This window comes from Sminthopsis crassicaudata, chromosome 1 (genome assembly GCF_048593235.1).
Source record: "Sminthopsis crassicaudata isolate SCR6 chromosome 1, ASM4859323v1, whole genome shotgun sequence".
Taxonomy (NCBI): Eukaryota; Metazoa; Chordata; class Mammalia; order Dasyuromorphia; family Dasyuridae; genus Sminthopsis; species Sminthopsis crassicaudata.
Window position 1 is genome coordinate 147,621,949 of NC_133617.1, and position 25,481 is coordinate 147,647,429.

Here is a 25,481-nt window from a genome sequence, read left to right on the forward strand (position 1 = left end):
TTCTTGTGGGGGCTCCTGGCGAGGCCCCGATCCAGCGTCCGCCATGGCCAACAAGATGGACATGTCCCTGGACGACATCATTAAAGTCAACGGGAGGCAGCGGGGCGTGTGCGGCGGGGACCGCAACCGAGTCCGCGCCCAAGACCGCGACCCAGACCGCGACCGAGAACGCGACCCAGACCGAGACCGAGAACGCGACCCAGACCGAGACCGAGACCGAGACCGCGGCCGAGGCCGGGAGCGGGCTCAGAGCGGCCGCGGCAGCTGGGCTGCGCAGGTGACAGCCCGCCGAAGCCGAGGCGGGGGCCCCATCCGGAACAGGCGGGCCCTGGGCCGCGGAGGCGACGGGGGCGGCGCCCGGAAACAAGCCAAGCCCTACAGCCCACCAAAACGGCTTCCCCAGAAGAGGCAGCCCCACGGCTTCCACAGTGCCTCTGGAGGCGGGGCCCGAGGGGACACAGGGGGCCAATTGCTGATCTCCAATCTGGATGCTAGGGTTTCCGATGCGGATATTCAGGAACTATTTGCTCCTTTTGGAACTCTCAAGAAGTCAGCTCTCCATTATGATCCCTGGGGCCGAAGCTTAGGAACAGCAGACGTTCACTTTGAGCGAAAAGCAGACGCTCTCAAGGCCATGAAACGCTATCATGGTGTCACTTTGGATGGCAGCCCGATGAACGTTCAGCTTGTTCTCTCAAGGACTGAGGCACAACGAATTCCTGCACACAGTGTAAAGACAGCTGCAGTGACTGCAAACCGTGACTCTGGACGTGCCCGTGATGGAGGTGGCTTCCGGAGAGGCGGCCGCCTTGGAGGCAATCCAGGGCGACCAGCGCCAGGGACTGCAAGAAATTCCAAACAACAGCTTTCTCGAGAAGAACTAGATGCACAATTGGATGCTTATCGTGCCATGCTGGATACCAGTTAAACTAAGCCCACATGTTCCCTGCATGGCACACGACCCAGCATTCTCATTCTGGACCTTTGTGCTGGAAGGCAGAGGACACCACTGTGGCTCTGCTGTCAGGGATGGATCTGTGGCTTTTCTGTTTCCATATAGGATGGAAAACTCACCGAAAGGCTTTGGTGCTTGCTTTTCTTGACCTTTCGCTTGGGGGTTTTCTTTTGGTTGTTGTTTCTGTTTCTTCTTTGAATTCTGAAACAGACCTCTTTTGCACCATAAATTTTACTGCTTGCTGCGCTGGAGAAGGTGGCCTTTTCACCTTTGCCATAATAAAACACAACTGGGGCTAGAAGGGAAACTCTACGGATTGTACATTTCTTCCACAAAAGATAGCATTGAATAGACTTTGATGGAGGGCATCCAAGAGGTTTCCCATCAACATTTGGAACTGTCAAAACTATTTTGACCAGTGATTGCTTTTTTCTTCCTGCTCTGAATCCAGTCTGAGAATGTACTTTCAATAAAATTGGATCAGTTGTCCACTATTTCAAAGTCTGTTTTGTTTTTTTTTTTCCCACAGCAAAATGAATGCATGGATATGTAGACCTATCTGGTATTTCACTTAGACTTTCATCTATTTGTATTGACCCCCATCTGGGGCCGGGGCAGGGGGGCAGGGGGGCAGGGGCGAAGGAGGGGAACAGGTGCAACTAAAGCTGTGGCAATCCTAAGAGAATTAATGAAGGGAACAAAATAATAGAAACCCTTTTTAGGAAAAGAAAAAGATAAGCAAGAAAACCTTGCAGGGTGGGCCAGGAAGCTTGGGGTTTCAAAGTAATCACTTAATGAGTAGGAGGGGGGAAATACAGAAAATAGAGACAAAAGGATTCCATAGCTCAATAAAAATAACAAGGGAGGCTTAGAACTCATCAGTAAAAGCTACACAACTAAAGGGCAGGAGAACCTTGGTGGGAATGGGAGACCTGGGAATGGGTTGATTTAGAGGACCTTAAGCAAAACTGCTAGGCCTACAAAGTTCTAGATTAAAAGTAAAAGGGACTGAAAATAGCACTTGATTCAGAGACCACAGTCAAAATATCCAAATACAAAGAAAGACTTAATGGGGAAATCTTACACAATGGGTGGGCTGAAGAACAAGTCATTAAACACTTCATCATCATGGCAAAGAAAAGGATGTTAAAACATAACATACAAAATTTGGGATGCATCCAAAGCACTCTTTCTGAGGTTTCAATATGACATCTGAAAGTAATTCAAAAGAAAAAGTGAATTGAACATACATTTTCATAAGAATCTGCCACATAAGTGCCCTCCAAGTCATCATAAAAAAGAGAAAATATTGAAGTTAAGGGGAGAAATAAATAAAAAATAAAAACAACCAAAAAAAAAAAAAAAAAAAAACCAAGAACAACAACAAAACAAAGGCTCCAGAAATGAACAACAAAGCTAAAAGCTTCTTCTTGGATAAATAAATTGTGTCCATTCACAAACGTTTAGCTAAATGGATTAAAAAGAATGCAGAAAAATAGTCAATAAAATAGCAAGTGAACAAGGTGAAAGCAGAACAAAGCTGGAAGAACAATTCAGCAAAACATGATCGGTACCTATGCATCCCCAAATTCCAAAGAACATGAAACAGAGAAGATTTTCTTCAAACAAAATTCTAAAATTCTAGTTTCTATACAGAGAGAGAGAGAGAGAGAGAGAGAGAGAGAGAGAGAGAGAGAGAGAGAGAGAGAGAGCAAGTTTTGAACCCAAAGGACACTAAAAGCAAACAGATGCCAGACAAGGCCCCAAAGGGGGGAAGGTCACCTCCTGGTCCCCATCCCACAAGGCTCTTGAAGAAGAAATGGTCAAAGATCATAAAAGAGAGCTAGAAGAAAAATGAGGAAAGGAAAGAGAAGCTCTGCAAGAGAGGACGGAAAAGGCATATAATTCCCTTGTGGTTTCTCTCCAGTATACTTTGAAGCAGAATTTGTTCTGCTATGTTGGAAAGGCAAGAAGCCTTGTCACAGATCCTGGGTTGGAGTTGGAGTTCTATCTTTGAATGACCTTGAGGAACATGATCTTCCCTGCTCTGGTTTAAGAACAAAGCTCTAGCTCGGTCCTTTGACTCCAAATCTAGTGCTTTGGCTACTCTGCCATTCTGAGAACAAATATTGATCAAAAGTATATTCCTTTTATGGCGGTGGCTCAGCTGATTCCATTTGGGAATTTCTTGGCAAAAAGGGTAGAGTGGTTTGACCTTTCCTTTTCCAGCTGATTTTAGACTTGAGGAAAGAAAAACAAACAGAATTAAGTGAGGTGATCACAGTCATACCTCTACTTTCTGGGGCCAGAGTTGAACTCCTGGAGATCAGTCTTCCTTGTTCCAGGCCAAGAGCTCTGTATCTTAGACAGCCTGAGGAAAGGAAACACACCTCAGGCCATTCAAATCCCATTCTCACTGAGAATTAAAAGATGCTTCTCTATCACCCTTGTTTTCTGGGTGGAATAGGAAGTCATTGGACTTTCTCAACTGGTGAATTCTTCTCCCCTGTATAACTCAAAGCAAAGGATAATCTACATTTTGAAGAAGAGAGCAAATGAAAGCATGCTAATCAATAAGGAATCCAATGGAGCCCACCATCTGGAAAACACATGACAGAATTCTATTCAAGTTTGGTTTGGAAAAGTTAGCATGGCTTAGTGGGATGCAATGGTGGGTCTGAATCACAAACATTGAGGGTCAACTCTTGTTTGGGACACTTGAATCTTGAAGTGGCTCAGGGGGTTCCTTAGCCTTTCTCTATAGAATGCTATAGAATGCAATGGTCTTGTTTTATCCATGGAAAAGGACTATGTGACATACCCAAAGTCACTCAAGTACCATTAAATCATAGGGGGGGTTCTCCGCTGGTGAAAGAAGTTCCCACACTCTAGATCCCCACTGCCAAGAAACTCCCCAATCCTTCACACGCATATATAAACAGATGTGTGTATGGATGGATGGATGGATGGATGTATAGAGACGCATCTGTGTTTCTAGAGATTTGTGTGTCTATAGCTTAGCAAGGCTAGAAAGAAATGTCCCATTCAGTTGGCAAAAGGGAAAAGGAACCAAAAGTTTTCACAAGAAATCTTTGGGATGAGGGAAACACCTAAATAAGCAAGTTGGGAATCTTTTCCCTTTTAACTACTCTCACCCTAGGATCTTCGGAAAAAGAAAGTCAAATATCATTCTTATAATAGCATGAAAGATCTATGAAGAAAGACATCATCTGCATCTCAAGAAAGACATGGGAAAGAGAAGTATGTAGAAAATCAAGGGACATCTAGAGGTGGAAAGGGCAGGAAGTCTGGAGAAATCTAGGGAAGGCTCAGGATGATTGACTTCACCCTCCATCGAGGTGTTAACTCAGTGGAAGTGCCAAGACAGTGGTTATCCAGCTTACAAGTCCTTAGTACTTAGTATAGTGCTACCAGTGTTGACACCTCCTCTACAAGAACCCCACCTACAATGATGGATTCCTAAGAGAGTATATAAGAGCTAAGGGATCTGGGAGGAAGACAGACTGGAAAAGAAAGACCCTCAGGGTGGCTGGCCTGTCTCCTTCCCTTCTCTACTGAGACAAGACAGCAAAGTCCACATTCCATATAGCTCTCTATTCCATATAGCCGTCTCTAGAGTGGAGTGGAGAAGGAAAGAAGAAAATTCAATAACTATTCTATCTTTTAAGGAAAAAAAAAAAAAAAAACACAAAAATATAGCTTCTTGTGGGGGCTCCTGGCGAGGCCCCGATCCAGCGTCCGCCATGGCCAACAAGATGGACATGTCCCTGGACGACATCATTAAAGTCAACGGGAGGCAGCGGGGCGTGTGCGGCGGGGACCGCAACCGAGTCCGCGCCCAAGACCGCGACCCAGACCGCGACCGAGAACGCGACCCAGACCGAGACCGAGAACGCGACCCAGACCGAGACCGAGACCGAGACCGCGGCCGAGGCCGGGAGCGGGCTCAGAGCGGCCGCGGCAGCTGGGCTGCGCAGGTGACAGCCCGCCGAAGCCGAGGCGGGGGCCCCATCCGGAACAGGCGGGCCCTGGGCCGCGGAGGCGACGGGGGCGGCGCCCGGAAACAAGCCAAGCCCTACAGCCCACCAAAACGGCTTCCCCAGAAGAGGCAGCCCCACGGCTTCCACAGTGCCTCTGGAGGCGGGGCCCGAGGGGACACAGGGGGCCAATTGCTGATCTCCAATCTGGATGCTAGGGTTTCCGATGCGGATATTCAGGAACTATTTGCTCCTTTTGGAACTCTCAAGAAGTCAGCTCTCCATTATGATCCCTGGGGCCGAAGCTTAGGAACAGCAGACGTTCACTTTGAGCGAAAAGCAGACGCTCTCAAGGCCATGAAACGCTATCATGGTGTCACTTTGGATGGCAGCCCGATGAACGTTCAGCTTGTTCTCTCAAGGACTGAGGCACAACGAATTCCTGCACACAGTGTAAAGACAGCTGCAGTGACTGCAAACCGTGACTCTGGACGTGCCCGTGATGGAGGTGGCTTCCGGAGAGGCGGCCGCCTTGGAGGCAATCCAGGGCGACCAGCGCCAGGGACTGCAAGAAATTCCAAACAACAGCTTTCTCGAGAAGAACTAGATGCACAATTGGATGCTTATCGTGCCATGCTGGATACCAGTTAAACTAAGCCCACATGTTCCCTGCATGGCACACGACCCAGCATTCTCATTCTGGACCTTTGTGCTGGAAGGCAGAGGACACCACTGTGGCTCTGCTGTCAGGGATGGATCTGTGGCTTTTCTGTTTCCATATAGGATGGAAAACTCACCGAAAGGCTTTGGTGCTTGCTTTTCTTGACCTTTCGCTTGGGGGTTTTCTTTTGGTTGTTGTTTCTGTTTCTTCTTTGAATTCTGAAACAGACCTCTTTTGCACCATAAATTTTACTGCTTGCTGCGCTGGAGAAGGTGGCCTTTTCACCTTTGCCATAATAAAACACAACTGGGGCTAGAAGGGAAACTCTACGGATTGTACATTTCTTCCACAAAAGATAGCATTGAATAGACTTTGATGGAGGGCATCCAAGAGGTTTCCCATCAACATTTGGAACTGTCAAAACTATTTTGACCAGTGATTGCTTTTTTCTTCCTGCTCTGAATCCAGTCTGAGAATGTACTTTCAATAAAATTGGATCAGTTGTCCACTATTTCAAAGTCTGTTTTGTTTTTTTTTTCCCACAGCAAAATGAATGCATGGATATGTAGACCTATCTGGTATTTCACTTAGACTTTCATCTATTTGTATTGACCCCCATCTGGGGCCGGGGCAGGGGGGCAGGGGGGCAGGGGCGAAGGAGGGGAACAGGTGCAACTAAAGCTGTGGCAATCCTAAGAGAATTAATGAAGGGAACAAAATAATAGAAACCCTTTTTAGGAAAAGAAAAAGATAAGCAAGAAAACCTTGCAGGGTGGGCCAGGAAGCTTGGGGTTTCAAAGTAATCACTTAATGAGTAGGAGGGGGGAAATACAGAAAATAGAGACAAAAGGATTCCATAGCTCAATAAAAATAACAAGGGAGGCTTAGAACTCATCAGTAAAAGCTACACAACTAAAGGGCAGGAGAACCTTGGTGGGAATGGGAGACCTGGGAATGGGTTGATTTAGAGGACCTTAAGCAAAACTGCTAGGCCTACAAAGTTCTAGATTAAAAGTAAAAGGGACTGAAAATAGCACTTGATTCAGAGACCACAGTCAAAATATCCAAATACAAAGAAAGACTTAATGGGGAAATCTTACACAATGGGTGGGCTGAAGAACAAGTCATTAAACACTTCATCATCATGGCAAAGAAAAGGATGTTGAAAACATAACATACAAAATTTGGGATGCATCCAAAGCACTCTTTCTGAGGTTTCAATATGACATCTGAAAGTAATTCAAAAGAAAAAGTGAATTGAACATACATTTTCATAAGAATCTGCCACATAAGTGCCCTCCAAGTCATCATAAAAAAGAGAAAATATTGAAGTTAAGGGGAGAAATAAATAAAAAATAAAAACAACCAAAAAAGAAAAAAAAAAAAAAAAAAAAAACCAAGAACAACAACAAAACAAAGGCTCCAGAAATGAACAACAAAGCTAAAAGCTTCTTCTTGGAAAAATAAATTGTGTCCATTCACAAACGTTTAGCTAAATGGATTAAAAAGAATGCAGAAAAATAGTCAATAAAATAGCAAGTGAACAAGGTGAAAGCAGAACAAAGCTGGAAGAACAATTCAGCAAAACATGATCGGTACCTATGCATCCCCAAATTCCAAAGAACATGAAACAGAGAAGATTTTCTTCAAACAAAATTCTAAAATTCTAGTTTCTATACAGAGAGAGAGAGAGAGAGAGAGAGAGAGAGAGAGAGCAAGTTTTGAACCCAAAGGACACTAAAAGCAAACAGATGCCAGACAAGGCCCCAAAGGGGGGAAGGTCACCTCCTGGTCCCCATCCCACAAGGCTCTTGAAGAAGAAATGGTCAAAGATCATAAAAGAGAGCTAGAAGAAAAATGAGGAAAGGAAAGAGAAGCTCTGCAAGAGAGGACGGAAAAGGCATATAATTCCCTTGTGGTTTCTCTCCAGTATACTTTGAAGCAGAATTTGTTCTGCTATGTTGGAAAGGCAAGAAGCCTTGTCACAGATCCTGGGTTGGAGTTGGAGTTCTATCTTTGAATGACCTTGAGGAACATGATCTTCCCTGCTCTGGTTTAAGAACAAAGCTCTAGCTCGGTCCTTTGACTCCAAATCTAGTGCTTTGGCTACTCTGCCATTCTGAGAACAAATATTGATCAAAAGTATATTCCTTTTATGGCGGTGGCTCAGCTGATTCCATTTGGGAATTTCTTGGCAAAAAGGGTAGAGTGGTTTGACCTTTCCTTTTCCAGCTGATTTTAGACTTGAGGAAAGAAAAACAAACAGAATTAAGTGAGGTGATCACAGTCATACCTCTACTTTCTGGGGCCAGAGTTGAACTCCTGGAGATCAGTCTTCCTTGTTCCAGGCCAAGAGCTCTGTATCTTAGACAGCCTGAGGAAAGGAAACACACCTCAGGCCATTCAAATCCCATTCTCACTGAGAATTAAAAGATGCTTCTCTATCACCCTTGTTTTCTGGGTGGAATAGGAAGTCATTGGACTTTCTCAACTGGTGAATTCTTCTCCCCTGTATAACTCAAAGCAAAGGATAATCTACATTTTGAAGAAGAGACCAAATGAAAGCATGCTAATCAATAAGGAATCCAATGGAGCCCACCATCTGGAAAACACATGACAGAATTCTATTCAAGTTTGGTTTGGAAAAGTTAGCATGGCTTAGTGGGATGCAATGGTGGGTCTGAATCACAAACATTGAGGGTCAACTCTTGTTTGGGACACTTGAATCTTGAAGTGGCTCAGGGGGTTCCTTAGCCTTTCTCTATAGAATGCTATAGAATGCAATGGTCTTGTTTTATCCATGGAAAAGGACTATGTGACATACCCAAAGTCACTCAAGTACCATTAAATCATAGGGGGGGTTCTCCGCTGGTGAAAGAAGTTCCCACACTCTAGATCCCCACTGCCAAGAAACTCCCCAATCCTTCACACGCATATATAAACAGATGTGTGTATGGATGGATGGATGGATGGATGTATAGAGACGCATCTGTGTTTCTAGAGATTTGTGTGTCTATAGCTTAGCAAGGCTAGAAAGAAATGTCCCATTCAGTTGGCAAAAGGGAAAAGGAACCAAAAGTTTTCACAAGAAATCTTTGGGATGAGGGAAACACCTAAATAAGCAAGTTGGGAATCTTTTCCCTTTTAACTACTCTCACCCTAGGATCTTCGGAAAAAGAAAGTCAAATATCATTCTTATAATAGCATGAAAGATCTATGAAGAAAGACATCATCTGCATCTCAAGAAAGACATGGGAAAGAGAAGTATGTAGAAAATCAAGGGACATCTAGAGGTGGAAAGGGCAGGAAGTCTGGAGAAATCTAGGGAAGGCTCAGGATGATTGACTTCACCCTCCATCGAGGTGTTAACTCAGTGGAAGTGCCAAGACAGTGGTTATCCAGCTTACAAGTCCTTAGTACTTAGTATAGTGCTACCAGTGTTGACACCTCCTCTACAAGAACCCCACCTACAATGATGGATTCCTAAGAGAGTATATAAGAGCTAAGGGATCTGGGAGGAAGACAGACTGGAAAAGAAAGACCCTCAGGGTGGCTGGCCTGTCTCCTTCCCTTCTCTACTGAGACAAGACAGCAAAGTCCACATTCCATATAGCTCTCTATTCCATATAGCCGTCTCTAGAGTGGAGTGGAGAAGGAAAGAAGAAAATTCAATAACTATTCTATCTTTTAAGGAAAAAAAAAAAAAAAAACACAAAAATATAGCTTCTTGTGGGGGCTCCTGGCGAGGCCCCGATCCAGCGTCCGCCATGGCCAACAAGATGGACATGTCCCTGGACGACATCATTAAAGTCAACGGGAGGCAGCGGGGCGTGTGCGGCGGGGACCGCAACCGAGTCCGCGCCCAAGACCGCGACCCAGACCGCGACCGAGAACGCGACCCAGACCGAGACCGAGAACGCGACCCAGACCGAGACCGAGACCGAGACCGCGGCCGAGGCCGGGAGCGGGCTCAGAGCGGCCGCGGCAGCTGGGCTGCGCAGGTGACAGCCCGCCGAAGCCGAGGCGGGGGCCCCATCCGGAACAGGCGGGCCCTGGGCCGCGGAGGCGACGGGGGCGGCGCCCGGAAACAAGCCAAGCCCTACAGCCCACCAAAACGGCTTCCCCAGAAGAGGCAGCCCCACGGCTTCCACAGTGCCTCTGGAGGCGGGGCCCGAGGGGACACAGGGGGCCAATTGCTGATCTCCAATCTGGATGCTAGGGTTTCCGATGCGGATATTCAGGAACTATTTGCTCCTTTTGGAACTCTCAAGAAGTCAGCTCTCCATTATGATCCCTGGGGCCGAAGCTTAGGAACAGCAGACGTTCACTTTGAGCGAAAAGCAGACGCTCTCAAGGCCATGAAACGCTATCATGGTGTCACTTTGGATGGCAGCCCGATGAACGTTCAGCTTGTTCTCTCAAGGACTGAGGCACAACGAATTCCTGCACACAGTGTAAAGACAGCTGCAGTGACTGCAAACCGTGACTCTGGACGTGCCCGTGATGGAGGTGGCTTCCGGAGAGGCGGCCGCCTTGGAGGCAATCCAGGGCGACCAGCGCCAGGGACTGCAAGAAATTCCAAACAACAGCTTTCTCGAGAAGAACTAGATGCACAATTGGATGCTTATCGTGCCATGCTGGATACCAGTTAAACTAAGCCCACATGTTCCCTGCATGGCACACGACCCAGCATTCTCATTCTGGACCTTTGTGCTGGAAGGCAGAGGACACCACTGTGGCTCTGCTGTCAGGGATGGATCTGTGGCTTTTCTGTTTCCATATAGGATGGAAAACTCACCGAAAGGCTTTGGTGCTTGCTTTTCTTGACCTTTCGCTTGGGGGTTTTCTTTTGGTTGTTGTTTCTGTTTCTTCTTTGAATTCTGAAACAGACCTCTTTTGCACCATAAATTTTACTGCTTGCTGCGCTGGAGAAGGTGGCCTTTTCACCTTTGCCATAATAAAACACAACTGGGGCTAGAAGGGAAACTCTACGGATTGTACATTTCTTCCACAAAAGATAGCATTGAATAGACTTTGATGGAGGGCATCCAAGAGGTTTCCCATCAACATTTGGAACTGTCAAAACTATTTTGACCAGTGATTGCTTTTTTCTTCCTGCTCTGAATCCAGTCTGAGAATGTACTTTCAATAAAATTGGATCAGTTGTCCACTATTTCAAAGTCTGTTTTTTTTTTTTTTTTTTTTTTCCCACAGCAAAATGAATGCATGGATATGTAGACCTATCTGGTATTTCACTTAGACTTTCATCTATTTGTATTGACCCCCATCTGGGGCCGGGGCAGGGGGGCAGGGGGGCAGGGGCGAAGGAGGGGAACAGGTGCAACTAAAGCTGTGGCAATCCTAAGAGAATTAATGAAGGGAACAAAATAATAGAAACCCTTTTTAGGAAAAGAAAAAGATAAGCAAGAAAACCTTGCAGGGTGGGCCAGGAAGCTTGGGGTTTCAAAGTAATCACTTAATGAGTAGGAGGGGGGAAATACAGAAAATAGAGACAAAAGGATTCCATAGCTCAATAAAAATAACAAGGGAGGCTTAGAACTCATCAGTAAAAGCTACACAACTAAAGGGCAGGAGAACCTTGGTGGGAATGGGAGACCTGGGAATGGGTTGATTTAGAGGACCTTAAGCAAAACTGCTAGGCCTACAAAGTTCTAGATTAAAAGTAAAAGGGACTGAAAATAGCACTTGATTCAGAGACCACAGTCAAAATATCCAAATACAAAGAAAGACTTAATGGGGAAATCTTACACAATGGGTGGGCTGAAGAACAAGTCATTAAACACTTCATCATCATGGCAAAGAAAAGGATGTTGAAAACATAACATACAAAATTTGGGATGCATCCAAAGCACTCTTTCTGAGGTTTCAATATGACATCTGAAAGTAATTCAAAAGAAAAAGTGAATTGAACATACATTTTCATAAGAATCTGCCACATAAGTGCCCTCCAAGTCATCATAAAAAAGAGAAAATATTGAAGTTAAGGGGAGAAATAAATAAAAAATAAAAACAACCAAAAAAGAAAAAAAAAAAAAAAAAAAAAACCAAGAACAACAACAAAACAAAGGCTCCAGAAATGAACAACAAAGCTAAAAGCTTCTTCTTGGAAAAATAAATTGTGTCCATTCACAAACGTTTAGCTAAATGGATTAAAAAGAATGCAGAAAAATAGTCAATAAAATAGCAAGTGAACAAGGTGAAAGCAGAACAAAGCTGGAAGAACAATTCAGCAAAACATGATCGGTACCTATGCATCCCCAAATTCCAAAGAACATGAAACAGAGAAGATTTTCTTCAAACAAAATTCTAAAATTCTAGTTTCTATACAGAGAGAGAGAGAGAGAGAGAGAGAGAGAGAGAGAGAGAGAGAGAGAGAGCAAGTTTTGAACCCAAAGGACACTAAAAGCAAACAGATGCCAGACAAGGCCCCAAAGGGGGGAAGGTCACCTCCTGGTCCCCATCCCACAAGGCTCTTGAAGAAGAAATGGTCAAAGATCATAAAAGAGAGCTAGAAGAAAAATGAGGAAAGGAAAGAGAAGCTCTGCAAGAGAGGACGGAAAAGGCATATAATTCCCTTGTGGTTTCTCTCCAGTATACTTTGAAGCAGAATTTGTTCTGCTATGTTGGAAAGGCAAGAAGCCTTGTCACAGATCCTGGGTTGGAGTTGGAGTTCTATCTTTGAATGACCTTGAGGAACATGATCTTCCCTGCTCTGGTTTAAGAACAAAGCTCTAGCTCGGTCCTTTGACTCCAAATCTAGTGCTTTGGCTACTCTGCCATTCTGAGAACAAATATTGATCAAAAGTATATTCCTTTTATGGCGGTGGCTCAGCTGATTCCATTTGGGAATTTCTTGGCAAAAAGGGTAGAGTGGTTTGACCTTTCCTTTTCCAGCTGATTTTAGACTTGAGGAAAGAAAAACAAACAGAATTAAGTGAGGTGATCACAGTCATACCTCTACTTTCTGGGGCCAGAGTTGAACTCCTGGAGATCAGTCTTCCTTGTTCCAGGCCAAGAGCTCTGTATCTTAGACAGCCTGAGGAAAGGAAACACACCTCAGGCCATTCAAATCCCATTCTCACTGAGAATTAAAAGATGCTTCTCTATCACCCTTGTTTTCTGGGTGGAATAGGAAGTCATTGGACTTTCTCAACTGGTGAATTCTTCTCCCCTGTATAACTCAAAGCAAAGGATAATCTACATTTTGAAGAAGAGACCAAATGAAAGCATGCTAATCAATAAGGAATCCAATGGAGCCCACCATCTGGAAAACACATGACAGAATTCTATTCAAGTTTGGTTTGGAAAAGTTAGCATGGCTTAGTGGGATGCAATGGTGGGTCTGAATCACAAACATTGAGGGTCAACTCTTGTTTGGGACACTTGAATCTTGAAGTGGCTCAGGGGGTTCCTTAGCCTTTCTCTATAGAATGCTATAGAATGCAATGGTCTTGTTTTATCCATGGAAAAGGACTATGTGACATACCCAAAGTCACTCAAGTACCATTAAATCATAGGGGGGGTTCTCCGCTGGTGAAAGAAGTTCCCACACTCTAGATCCCCACTGCCAAGAAACTCCCCAATCCTTCACACGCATATATAAACAGATGTGTGTATGGATGGATGGATGGATGGATGTATAGAGACGCATCTGTGTTTCTAGAGATTTGTGTGTCTATAGCTTAGCAAGGCTAGAAAGAAATGTCCCATTCAGTTGGCAAAAGGGAAAAGGAACCAAAAGTTTTCACAAGAAATCTTTGGGATGAGGGAAACACCTAAATAAGCAAGTTGGGAATCTTTTCCCTTTTAACTACTCTCACCCTAGGATCTTCGGAAAAAGAAAGTCAAATATCATTCTTATAATAGCATGAAAGATCTATGAAGAAAGACATCATCTGCATCTCAAGAAAGACATGGGAAAGAGAAGTATGTAGAAAATCAAGGGACATCTAGAGGTGGAAAGGGCAGGAAGTCTGGAGAAATCTAGGGAAGGCTCAGGATGATTGACTTCACCCTCCATCGAGGTGTTAACTCAGTGGAAGTGCCAAGACAGTGGTTATCCAGCTTACAAGTCCTTAGTACTTAGTATAGTGCTACCAGTGTTGACACCTCCTCTACAAGAACCCCACCTACAATGATGGATTCCTAAGAGAGTATATAAGAGCTAAGGGATCTGGGAGGAAGACAGACTGGAAAAGAAAGACCCTCAGGGTGGCTGGCCTGTCTCCTTCCCTTCTCTACTGAGACAAGACAGCAAAGTCCACATTCCATATAGCTCTCTATTCCATATAGCCGTCTCTAGAGTGGAGTGGAGAAGGAAAGAAGAAAATTCAATAACTATTCTATCTTTTAAGGAAAAAAAAAAAAAAAAACACAAAAATATAGCTTCTTGTGGGGGCTCCTGGCGAGGCCCCGATCCAGCGTCCGCCATGGCCAACAAGATGGACATGTCCCTGGACGACATCATTAAAGTCAACGGGAGGCAGCGGGGCGTGTGCGGCGGGGACCGCAACCGAGTCCGCGCCCAAGACCGCGACCCAGACCGCGACCGAGAACGCGACCCAGACCGAGACCGAGAACGCGACCCAGACCGAGACCGAGACCGAGACCGCGGCCGAGGCCGGGAGCGGGCTCAGAGCGGCCGCGGCAGCTGGGCTGCGCAGGTGACAGCCCGCCGAAGCCGAGGCGGGGGCCCCATCCGGAACAGGCGGGCCCTGGGCCGCGGAGGCGACGGGGGCGGCGCCCGGAAACAAGCCAAGCCCTACAGCCCACCAAAACGGCTTCCCCAGAAGAGGCAGCCCCACGGCTTCCACAGTGCCTCTGGAGGCGGGGCCCGAGGGGACACAGGGGGCCAATTGCTGATCTCCAATCTGGATGCTAGGGTTTCCGATGCGGATATTCAGGAACTATTTGCTCCTTTTGGAACTCTCAAGAAGTCAGCTCTCCATTATGATCCCTGGGGCCGAAGCTTAGGAACAGCAGACGTTCACTTTGAGCGAAAAGCAGACGCTCTCAAGGCCATGAAACGCTATCATGGTGTCACTTTGGATGGCAGCCCGATGAACGTTCAGCTTGTTCTCTCAAGGACTGAGGCACAACGAATTCCTGCACACAGTGTAAAGACAGCTGCAGTGACTGCAAACCGTGACTCTGGACGTGCCCGTGATGGAGGTGGCTTCCGGAGAGGCGGCCGCCTTGGAGGCAATCCAGGGCGACCAGCGCCAGGGACTGCAAGAAATTCCAAACAACAGCTTTCTCGAGAAGAACTAGATGCACAATTGGATGCTTATCGTGCCATGCTGGATACCAGTTAAACTAAGCCCACATGTTCCCTGCATGGCACACGACCCAGCATTCTCATTCTGGACCTTTGTGCTGGAAGGCAGAGGACACCACTGTGGCTCTGCTGTCAGGGATGGATCTGTGGCTTTTCTGTTTCCATATAGGATGGAAAACTCACCGAAAGGCTTTGGTGCTTGCTTTTCTTGACCTTTCGCTTGGGGGTTTTCTTTTGGTTGTTGTTTCTGTTTCTTCTTTGAATTCTGAAACAGACCTCTTTTGCACCATAAATTTTACTGCTTGCTGCGCTGGAGAAGGTGGCCTTTTCACCTTTGCCATAATAAAACACAACTGGGGCTAGAAGGGAAACTCTACGGATTGTACATTTCTTCCACAAAAGATAGCATTGAATAGACTTTGATGGAGGGCATCCAAGAGGTTTCCCATCAACATTTGGAACTGTCAAAACTATTTTGACCAGTGATTGCTTTTTTCTTCCTGCTCTGAATCCAGTCTGAGAATGTACTTTCAATAAAATTGGATCAGTTGTCCACTATTTCAAAGTCTGTTTTTTTTTTTTTTTTTTTTTTTCCCACAGCAAAATGAATGCATGGATATGTAGACCTATCTGGTATTTCACTTAGACTTTCATCTATTTGTATTGACCCCCATCTGGGGCCGGGGCAGGGGGGCAGGGGGGCAGGGGCGAAGGAGGGGAACAGGTGCAACTAAAGCTGTGGCAATCCTAAGAGAATTAATGAAGGGAACAAAATAATAGAAACCCTTTTTAGGAAAAGAAAAAGATAAGCAAGAAAACCTTGCAGGGTGGGCCAGGAAGCTTGGGGTTTCAAAGTAATCACTTAATGAGTAGGAGGGGGGAAATACAGAAAATAGAGACAAAAGGATTCCATAGCTCAATAAAAATAACAAGGGAGGCTTAGAACTCATCAGTAAAAGCTACACAACTAAAGGGCAGGAGAACCTTGGTGGGAATGGGAGACCTGGGAATGGGTTGATTTAGAGGACCTTAAGCAAAACTGCTAGGCCTACAAAGTTCTAGATTAAAAGTAAAAGGGACTGAAAATAGCACTTGATTCAGAGACCACAGTCAAAATATCCAAATACAAAGAAAGACTTAATGGGGAAATCTTACACAATGGGTGGGCTGAAGAACAAGTCATTAAACACTTCATCATCATGGCAAAGAAAAGGATGTTGAAAACATAACATACAAAATTTGGGATGCATCCAAAGCACTCTTTCTGAGGTTTCAATATGACATCTGAAAGTAATTCAAAAGAAAAAGTGAATTGAACATACATTTTCATAAGAATCTGCCACATAAGTGCCCTCCAAGTCATCATAAAAAAGAGAAAATATTGAAGTTAAGGGGAGAAATAAATAAAAAATAAAAACAACCAAAAAAGAAAAAAAAAAAAAAAAAAAAAACCAAGAACAACAACAAAACAAAGGCTCCAGAAATGAACAACAAAGCTAAAAGCTTCTTCTTGGAAAAATAAATTGTGTCCATTCACAAACGTTTAGCTAAATGGATTAAAAAGAATGCAGAAAAATAGTCAATAAAATAGCAAGTGAACAAGGTGAAAGCAGAACAAAGCTGGAAGAACAATTCAGCAAAATATGATCGGTACCTATGCATCCCCAAATTCCAAAGAACATGAAACAGAGAAGATTTTCTTCAAACAAAATTCTAAAATTCTAGTTTCTATACAGAGAGAGAGAGAGAGAGAGAGAGAGAGAGAGAGAGAGAGAGAGAGAGAGAGAGCAAGTTTTGAACCCAAAGGACACTAAAAGCAAACAGATGCCAGACAAGGCCCCAAAGGGGGGAAGGTCACCTCCTGGTCCCCATCCCACAAGGCTCTTGAAGAAGAAATGGTCAAAGATCATAAAAGAGAGCTAGAAGAAAAATGAGGAAAGGAAAGAGAAGCTCTGCAAGAGAGGACGGAAAAGGCATATAATTCCCTTGTGGTTTCTCTCCAGTATACTTTGAAGCAGAATTTGTTCTGCTATGTTGGAAAGGCAAGAAGCCTTGTCACAGATCCTGGGTTGGAGTTGGAGTTCTATCTTTGAATGACCTTGAGGAACATGATCTTCCCTGCTCTGGTTTAAGAACAAAGCTCTAGCTCGGTCCTTTGACTCCAAATCTAGTGCTTTGGCTACTCTGCCATTCTGAGAACAAATATTGATCAAAAGTATATTCCTTTTATGGCGGTGGCTCAGCTGATTCCATTTGGGAATTTCTTGGCAAAAAGGGTAGAGTGGTTTGACCTTTCCTTTTCCAGCTGATTTTAGACTTGAGGAAAGAAAAACAAACAGAATTAAGTGAGGTGATCACAGTCATACCTCTACTTTCTGGGGCCAGAGTTGAACTCCTGGAGATCAGTCTTCCTTGTTCCAGGCCAAGAGCTCTGTATCTTAGACAGCCTGAGGAAAGGAAACACACCTCAGGCCATTCAAATCCCATTCTCACTGAGAATTAAAAGATGCTTCTCTATCACCCTTGTTTTCTGGGTGGAATAGGAAGTCATTGGACTTTCTCAACTGGTGAATTCTTCTCCCCTGTATAACTCAAAGCAAAGGATAATCTACATTTTGAAGAAGAGAGCAAATGAAAGCATGCTAATCAATAAGGAATCCAATGGAGCCCACCATCTGGAAAACACATGACAGAATTCTATTCAAGTTTGGTTTGGAAAAGTTAGCATGGCTTAGTGGGATGCAATGGTGGGTCTGAATCACAAACATTGAGGGTCAACTCTTGTTTGGGACACTTGAATCTTGAAGTGGCTCAGGGGGTTCCTTAGCCTTTCTCTATAGAATGCTATAGAATGCAATGGTCTTGTTTTATCCATGGAAAAGGACTATGTGACATACCCAAAGTCACTCAAGTACCATTAAATCATAGGGGGGGTTCTCCGCTGGTGAAAGAAGTTCCCACACTCTAGATCCCCACTGCCAAGAAACTCCCCAATCCTTCACACGCATATATAAACAGATGTGTGTATGGATGGATGGATGGATGGATGTATAGAGACGCATCTGTGTTTCTAGAGATTTGTGTGTCTATAGCTTAGCAAGGCTAGAAAGAAATGTCCCATTCAGTTGGCAAAAGGGAAAAGGAACCAAAAGTTTTCACAAGAAATCTTTGGGATGAGGGAAACACCTAAATAAGCAAGTTGGGAATCTTTTCCCTTTTAACTACTCTCACCCTAGGATCTTCGGAAAAAGAAAGTCAAATATCATTCTTATAATAGCATGAAAGATCTATGAAGAAAGACATCATCTGCATCTCAAGAAAGACATGGGAAAGAGAAGTATGTAGAAAATCAAGGGACATCTAGAGGTGGAAAGGGCAGGAAGTCTGGAGAAATCTAGGGAAGGCTCAGGATGATTGACTTCACCCTCCATCGAGGTGTTAACTCAGTGGAAGTGCCAAGACAGTGGTTATCCAGCTTACAAGTCCTTAGTACTTAGTATAGTGCTACCAGTGTTGACACCTCCTCTACAAGAACCCCACCTACAATGATGGATTCCTAAGAGAGTATATAAGAGCTAAGGGATCTGGGAGGAAGACAGACTGGAAAAGAAAGACCCTCAGGGTGGCTGGCCTGTCTCCTTCCCTTCTCTACTGAGACAAGACAGCAAAGTCCACATTCCATATAGCTCTCTATTCCATATAGCCGTCTCTAGAGTGGAGTGGAGAAGGAAAGAAGAAAATTCAATAACTATTCTATCTTTTAAGGAAAAAAAAAAAAAAAAACACAAAAATATAGCTTCTTGTGGGGGCTCCTGGCGAGGCCCCGATCCAGCGTCCGCCATGGCCAACAAGATGGACATGTCCCTGGACGACATCATTAAAGTCAACGGGAGGCAGCGGGGCGTGTGCGGCGGGGACCGCAACCGAGTCCGCGCCCAAGACCGCGACCCAGACCGCGACCGAGAACGCGACCCAGACCGAGACCGAGAACGCGACCCAGACCGAGACCGAGACCGAGACCGCGGCCGAGGCCGGGAGCGGGCTCAGAGCGGCCGCGGCAGCTGGGCTGCGCAGGTGACAGCCCGCCGAAGCCGAGGCGGGGGCCCCATCCGGAACAGGCGGGCCCTGGGCCGCGGAGGCGACGGGGGCGGCGCCCGGAAACAAGCCAAGCCCTACAGCCCACCAAAACGGCTTCCCCAGAAGAGGCAGCCCCACGGCTTCCACAGTGCCTCTGGAGGCGGGGCCCGAGGGGACACAGGGGGCCAATTGCTGATCTCCAATCTGGATGCTAGGGTTTCCGATGCGGATATTCAGGAACTATTTGCTCCTTTTGGAACTCTCAAGAAGTCAGCTCTCCATTATGATCCCTGGGGCCGAAGCTTAGGAACAGCAGACGTTCACTTTGAGCGAAAAGCAGACGCTCTCAAGGCCATGAAACGCTATCATGGTGTCACTTTGGATGGCAGCCCGATGAACGTTCAGCTTGTTCTCTCAAGGACTGAGGCACAACGAATTCCTGCACACAGTGTAAAGACAGCTGCAGTGACTGCAAACCGTGACTCTGGACGTGCCCGTGATGGAGGTGGCTTCCGGAGAGGCGGCCGCCTTGGAGGCAATCCAGGGCGACCAGCGCCAGGGACTGCAAGAAATTCCAAACAACAGCTTTCTCGAGAAGAACTAGATGCACAATTGGATGCTTATCGTGCCATGCTGGATACCAGTTAAACTAAGCCCACATGTTCCCTGCATGGCACACGACCCAGCATTCTCATTCTGGACCTTTGTGCTGGAAGGCAGAGGACACCACTGTGGCTCTGCTGTCAGGGATGGATCTGTGGCTTTTCTGTTTCCATATAGGATGGAAAACTCACCGAAAGGCTTTGGTGCTTGCTTTTCTTGACCTTTCGCTTGGGGGTTTTCTTTTGGTTGTTGTTTCTGTTTCTTCTTTGAATTCTGAAACAGACCTCTTTTGCACCATAAATTTTACTGCTTGCTGCGCTGGAGAAGGTGGCCTTTTCACCTTTGCCATAATAAAACACAACTGGGGCTAGAAGGGAAACTCTACGGATTGTACATTTCTTCCACAAAAGATAGCATTGAATAGACTTTGATGGAGGGCATCCAAGAGGTTTCCCATCAACATTTGGAACTGTCAAAACTATTTTGACCAGTGATTGCTTTTTTCTTCCTGCTCTGAATCCAGTCTGAGAATGTACTTTCAATAAAATTGGATCAGTTGTCCACTATTTCAAAGTCTGTTTTTTTTTTTTTTTTTTTTTTTCCCACAGCAAAATGAATGCATGGATATGTAGACCTATCTGGTATTTCACTTAGACTTTCATCTATTTGTATTGACCCCCATCTGGGGCCGGGGCAGGGGGGCAGGGGGGCAGGGGCGAAGGAGGGGAACAGGTGCAACTAAAGCTGTGGCAATCCTAAGAGAATTAATGAAGGGAACAAAATAATAGAAACCCTTTTTAGGAAAAGAAAAAGATAAGCAAGAAAACCTTGCAGGGTGGGCCAGGAAGCTTGGGGTTTCAAAGTAATCACTTAATGAGTAGGAGGGGGGAAATACAGAAAATAGAGACAAAAGGATTCCATAGCTCAATAAAAATAACAAGGGAGGCTTAGAACTCATCAGTAAAAGCTACACAACTAAAGGGCAGGAGAACCTTGGTGGGAATGGGAGACCTGGGAATGGGTTGATTTAGAGGACCTTAAGCAAAACTGCTAGGCCTACAAAGTTCTAGATTAAAAGTAAAAGGGACTGAAAATAGCACTTGATTCAGAGACCACAGTCAAAATATCCAAATACAAAGAAAGACTTAATGGGGAAATCTTACACAATGGGTGGGCTGAAGAACAAGTCATTAAACACTTCATCATCATGGCAAAGAAAAGGATGTTGAAAACATAACATACAAAATTTGGGATGCATCCAAAGCACTCTTTCTGAGGTTTCAATATGACATCTGAAAGTAATTCAAAAGAAAAAGTGAATTGAACATACATTTTCATAAGAATCTGCCACATAAGTGCCCTCCAAGTCATCATAAAAAAGAGAAAATATTGAAGTTAAGGGGAGAAATAAATAAAAAATAAAAACAACCAAAAAAGAAAAAAAAAAAAAAAAAAAAACCAAGAACAACAACAAAACAAAGGCTCCAGAAATGAACAACAAAGCTAAAAGCTTCTTCTTGGAAAAATAAATTGTGTCCATTCACAAACGTTTAGCTAAATGGATTAAAAAGAATGCAGAAAAATAGTCAATAAAATAGCAAGTGAACAAGGTGAAAGCAGAACAAAGCTGGAAGAACAATTCAGCAAAATATGATCGGTACCTATGCATCCCCAAATTCCAAAGAACATGAAACAGAGAAGATTTTCTTCAAACAAAATTCTAAAATTCTAGTTTCTATACAGAGAGAGAGAGAGAGAGAGAGAGAGAGAGAGAGAGAGAGAGAGAGAGAGAGAGAGAGAGAGAGAGAGATAGAGAGAGAGAGAGAGAGCAAGTTTTCAACCCAAAGGACACTAAAAGCAAACAGATGCCAGACAAGGCCCCAAAGGGGGGAAGGTCACCTCCTGGTCCCCATCCCACAAGGCTCTTGAAGAAGAAATGGTCAAAGATCATAAAAGAGAGCTAGAAGAAAAATGAGGAAAGGAAAGAGAAGCTCTGCAAGAGAGGCCGGAAAAGGCATATAATTCCCTTGTGGTTTCTCTCCAGTATACTTTGAAGCAGAATTTGTTCTGCTATGTTGGAAAGGGAAGAAGCCTTGTCACAGATCCTGGGTTGGAGTTGGAGTTCTATCTTTGAATGACCTTGAGGAACATGATCTTCCCTGCTCTAGTTTAAGAACAAAGCTCTAGCTCGGTCCTTTGACTCCAAATCTAGTGCTTTGGCTACTCTGCCATTCTGAGAACAAATATTGATCAAAAGTATATTCCTTTTATGGCAGTGGCTCAGCTGATTCCATTTGGGAATTTCTTGGCAAAAAGGGTAGAGTGGTTTGACCTTTCCTTTTCCAGCTGATTTTAGACTTGAGGAAAGAAAAACAAACAGAATTAAGTGAGGTGATCACAGTCATACCTCTACTTTCTGGGGCCAGAGTTGAACTCCTGGAGATCAGTCTTCCTTGTTCCAGGCCAAGAGCTCTGTATCTTAGACAGCCTGAGGAAAGGAAACACACCTCAGGCCATTCAAATCCCATTCTCACTGAGAATTAAAAGATGCTTCTCTATCACACTTGTTTTCTGGGTGGAATAGGAAGTCATTGGACTTTCTCAACTGGTGAATTCTTCTCCCCTGTATAACTCAAAGCAAAGGATAATCTACATTTTGAAGAAGAGACCAAATGAAAGCATGCTAATCAATAAGGAATCCAATGGAGCCCACCATCTGGAAAACACATGACAGAATTCTATTCAAGTTTGGTTTGGAAAAGTTAGCATGGCTTAGTGGGATGGAATGGTGGGTCTGAATCACAAACATTGAGGGTCAACTCTTGTTTGGGACACTTGAATCTTGAAGTGGCTCAGGCGGTTCCTTAGCCTTTCTCTATAGAATGCTATAGAATGCAATGGTCTTGTTTTATCCATGGAAAAGGAGTATGTGACATACCCAAAGTCACTCAAGTACCATTAAATCATAGGGGGGGTTCTCCGCTGGTGAAAGAAGTTCCCACACTCTAGATCCCCACTGCCAAGAAACTCCCCAATCCTTCACACGCATATATAAACAGATGTGTGTATGGATGGATGGATGGATGGATGTATAGAGACGCATCTGTGTTTCTAGAGATTTGTGTGTCTATAGCTTAGCAAGGCTAGAAAGAAATGTCCCATTCAGTTGGCAAAAGGGAAAAGGAACCAAAAGTTTTCACAAGAAATCTTTGGGATGAGGGAAACACCTAAATAAGCAAGTTGGGAATCTTTTCCCTTTTAACTACTCTCACCCTAGGATCTTCGGAAAAAGAAAGTCAAATACCATTCTTATAATAGCATGAAAGATCTATGAAGAAAGACATCATCTGCATCTCAAGAAAGACATGGGAAAGAGAAGTATGTAGAAAATCAAGGGACATCTAGAGGTGGAAAGGGCAGGAAGTCTGGAGAAATCTAGGGAAGGCTCAGGATGATTGACTTCACCCTCCATCGAGGTGTTAACTCAGTGGAAGTGCCAAGACAGTGGTTATCCAGCTTACAAGTCCTTAGTACTTAGTATAGTGCTACCAGTGTTGACACCTCCTCTACAAGAACCCCACCTACAATGATGGATTCCTAAGAGAGTATATAAGAGCTAAGGGATCTGGGAGGAAGACAGACTGGAAAAGAAAGACCCTCAGGGTGGCTGGCCTGTCTCCTTCCCTTCTCTACTGAGACAAGAGAGCAAAGTCCACATTCCATATAGCTCTCTATTCCATATAGCCGTCTCTAGAGTGGAGTGGAGAAGGAAAGAAGAAAATTCAATAACTATTCTATCTTTTAAGAAAAAAAAAAAAAAAACCACAAAAATATAGCTTCTTGTGGGGGCTCCTGGCGAGGCCCCGATCCAGCGTCCGCCATGGCCAACAAGATGGACATGTCCCTGGACGACATCATTAAAGTCAACGGGAGGCAGCGGGGCGTGTGCGGCGGGGACCGCAACCGAGTCCGCGCCCAAGACCGCGAGCCAGACCGCGACCGAGAACGCGACCCAGACCGAGACCGAGAACGCGACCCAGACCGAGACCGAGACCGAGACCGCGGCCGAGGCCGGGAGCGGGCTCAGAGCGGCCGCGGCAGCTGGGCTGCGCAGGTGACAGCCCGCAGAAGCCGAGGCGGGGGCCCCATCCGGAACAGGCGGGCCCTGGGCCGTGGAGGCGACGGGGGCGGCGCCCGGAAACAAGCCAAGCCCTACAGCCCACCAAAACGGCTTCCCCAGAAGAGGCAGCCCCACGGCTTCCACAGTGCCTCTGGAGGCGGGGCCCGAGGGGACACAGGGGGCCAATTGCTGATCTCCAATCTGGATGCTAGGGTTTCCGATGCGGATATTCAGGAACTATTTGCTCCTTTTGGAACTCTCAAGAAGTCAGCTCTCCATTATGATCCCTGGGGCCGAAGCTTAGGAACAGCAGACGTTCACTTTGAGCGAAAAGCAGACGCTCTCAAGGCCATGAAACGCTATCATGGTGTCACTTTGGATGGCAGCCCGATGAACGTTCAGCTTGTTCTCTCAAGGACTGAGGCACAACGAATTCCTGCACACAGTGTAAAGACAGCTGCAGTGACTGCAAACCGTGACTCTGGACGTGCCCGTGATGGAGGTGGCTTCCGGAGAGGCGGCCGCCTTGGAGGCAATCCAGGGCGACCAGCGCCAGGGACTGCAAGAAATTCCAAACAACAGCTTTCTCGAGAAGAACTAGATGCACAATTGGATGCTTATCGTGCCATGCTGGATACCAGTTAAACTAAGCCCACATGTTCCCTGCATGGCACACGACCCAGCATTCTCATTCTGGACCTTTGTGCTGGAAGGCAGAGGACACCACTGTGGCTCTGCTGTCAGGGATGGATCTGTGGCTTTTCTGTTTCCATATAGGATGGAAAACTCACCGAAAGGCTTTGGTGCTTGCTTTTCTTGACCTTTCGCTTGGGGGTTTTCTTTTGGTTGTTGTTTCTGTTTCTTCTTTGAATTCTGAAACAGACCTCTTTTGCACCATAAATTTTACTGCTTGCTGCGCTGGAGAAGGTGGCCTTTTCACCTTTGCCATAATAAAACACAACTGGGGCTAGAAGGGAAACTCTACGGATTGTACATTTCTTCCACAAAAGATAGCATTGAATAGACTTTGATGGAGGGCATCCAAGAGGTTTCCCATCAACATTTGGAACTGTCAAAACTATTTTGACCAGTGATTGCTTTTTTCTTCCTGCTCTGAATCCAGTCTGAGAATGTACTTTCAATAAAATTGGATCAGTTGTCCACTATTTCAAAGTCTGTTTTTTTTTTTTTTTTTCCCCACAGCAAAATGAATGCATGGATATGTAGACCTATCTGGTATTTCACTTAGACTTTCATCTATTTGTATTGACCCCCATCTGGGGCCGGGGCAGGGGGGCAGGGGGGCAGGGGCGAAGGAGGGGAACAGGTGCAACTAAAGCTGTGGCAATCCTAAGAGAATTAATGAAGGGAACAAAATAATAGAAACCCTTTTTAGGAAAAGAAAAAGATAAGCAAGAAAACCTTGCAGGGTGGGCCAGGAAGCTTGGGGTTTCAAAGTAATCACTTAATGAGTAGGAGGGGGGAAATACAGAAAATAGAGACAAAAGGATTCCATAGCTCAATAAAAATAACAAGGGAGGCTTAGAACTCATCAGTAAAAGCTACACAACTAAAGGGCAGGAGAACCTTGGTGGGAATGGGAGACCTGGGAATGGGTTGATTTAGAGGACCTTAAGCAAAACTGCTAGGCCTACAAAGTTCTAGATTAAAAGTAAAAGGGACTGAAAATAGCACTTGATTCAGAGACCACAGTCAAAATATCCAAATACAAAGAAAGACTTAATGGGGAAATCTTACACAATGGGTGG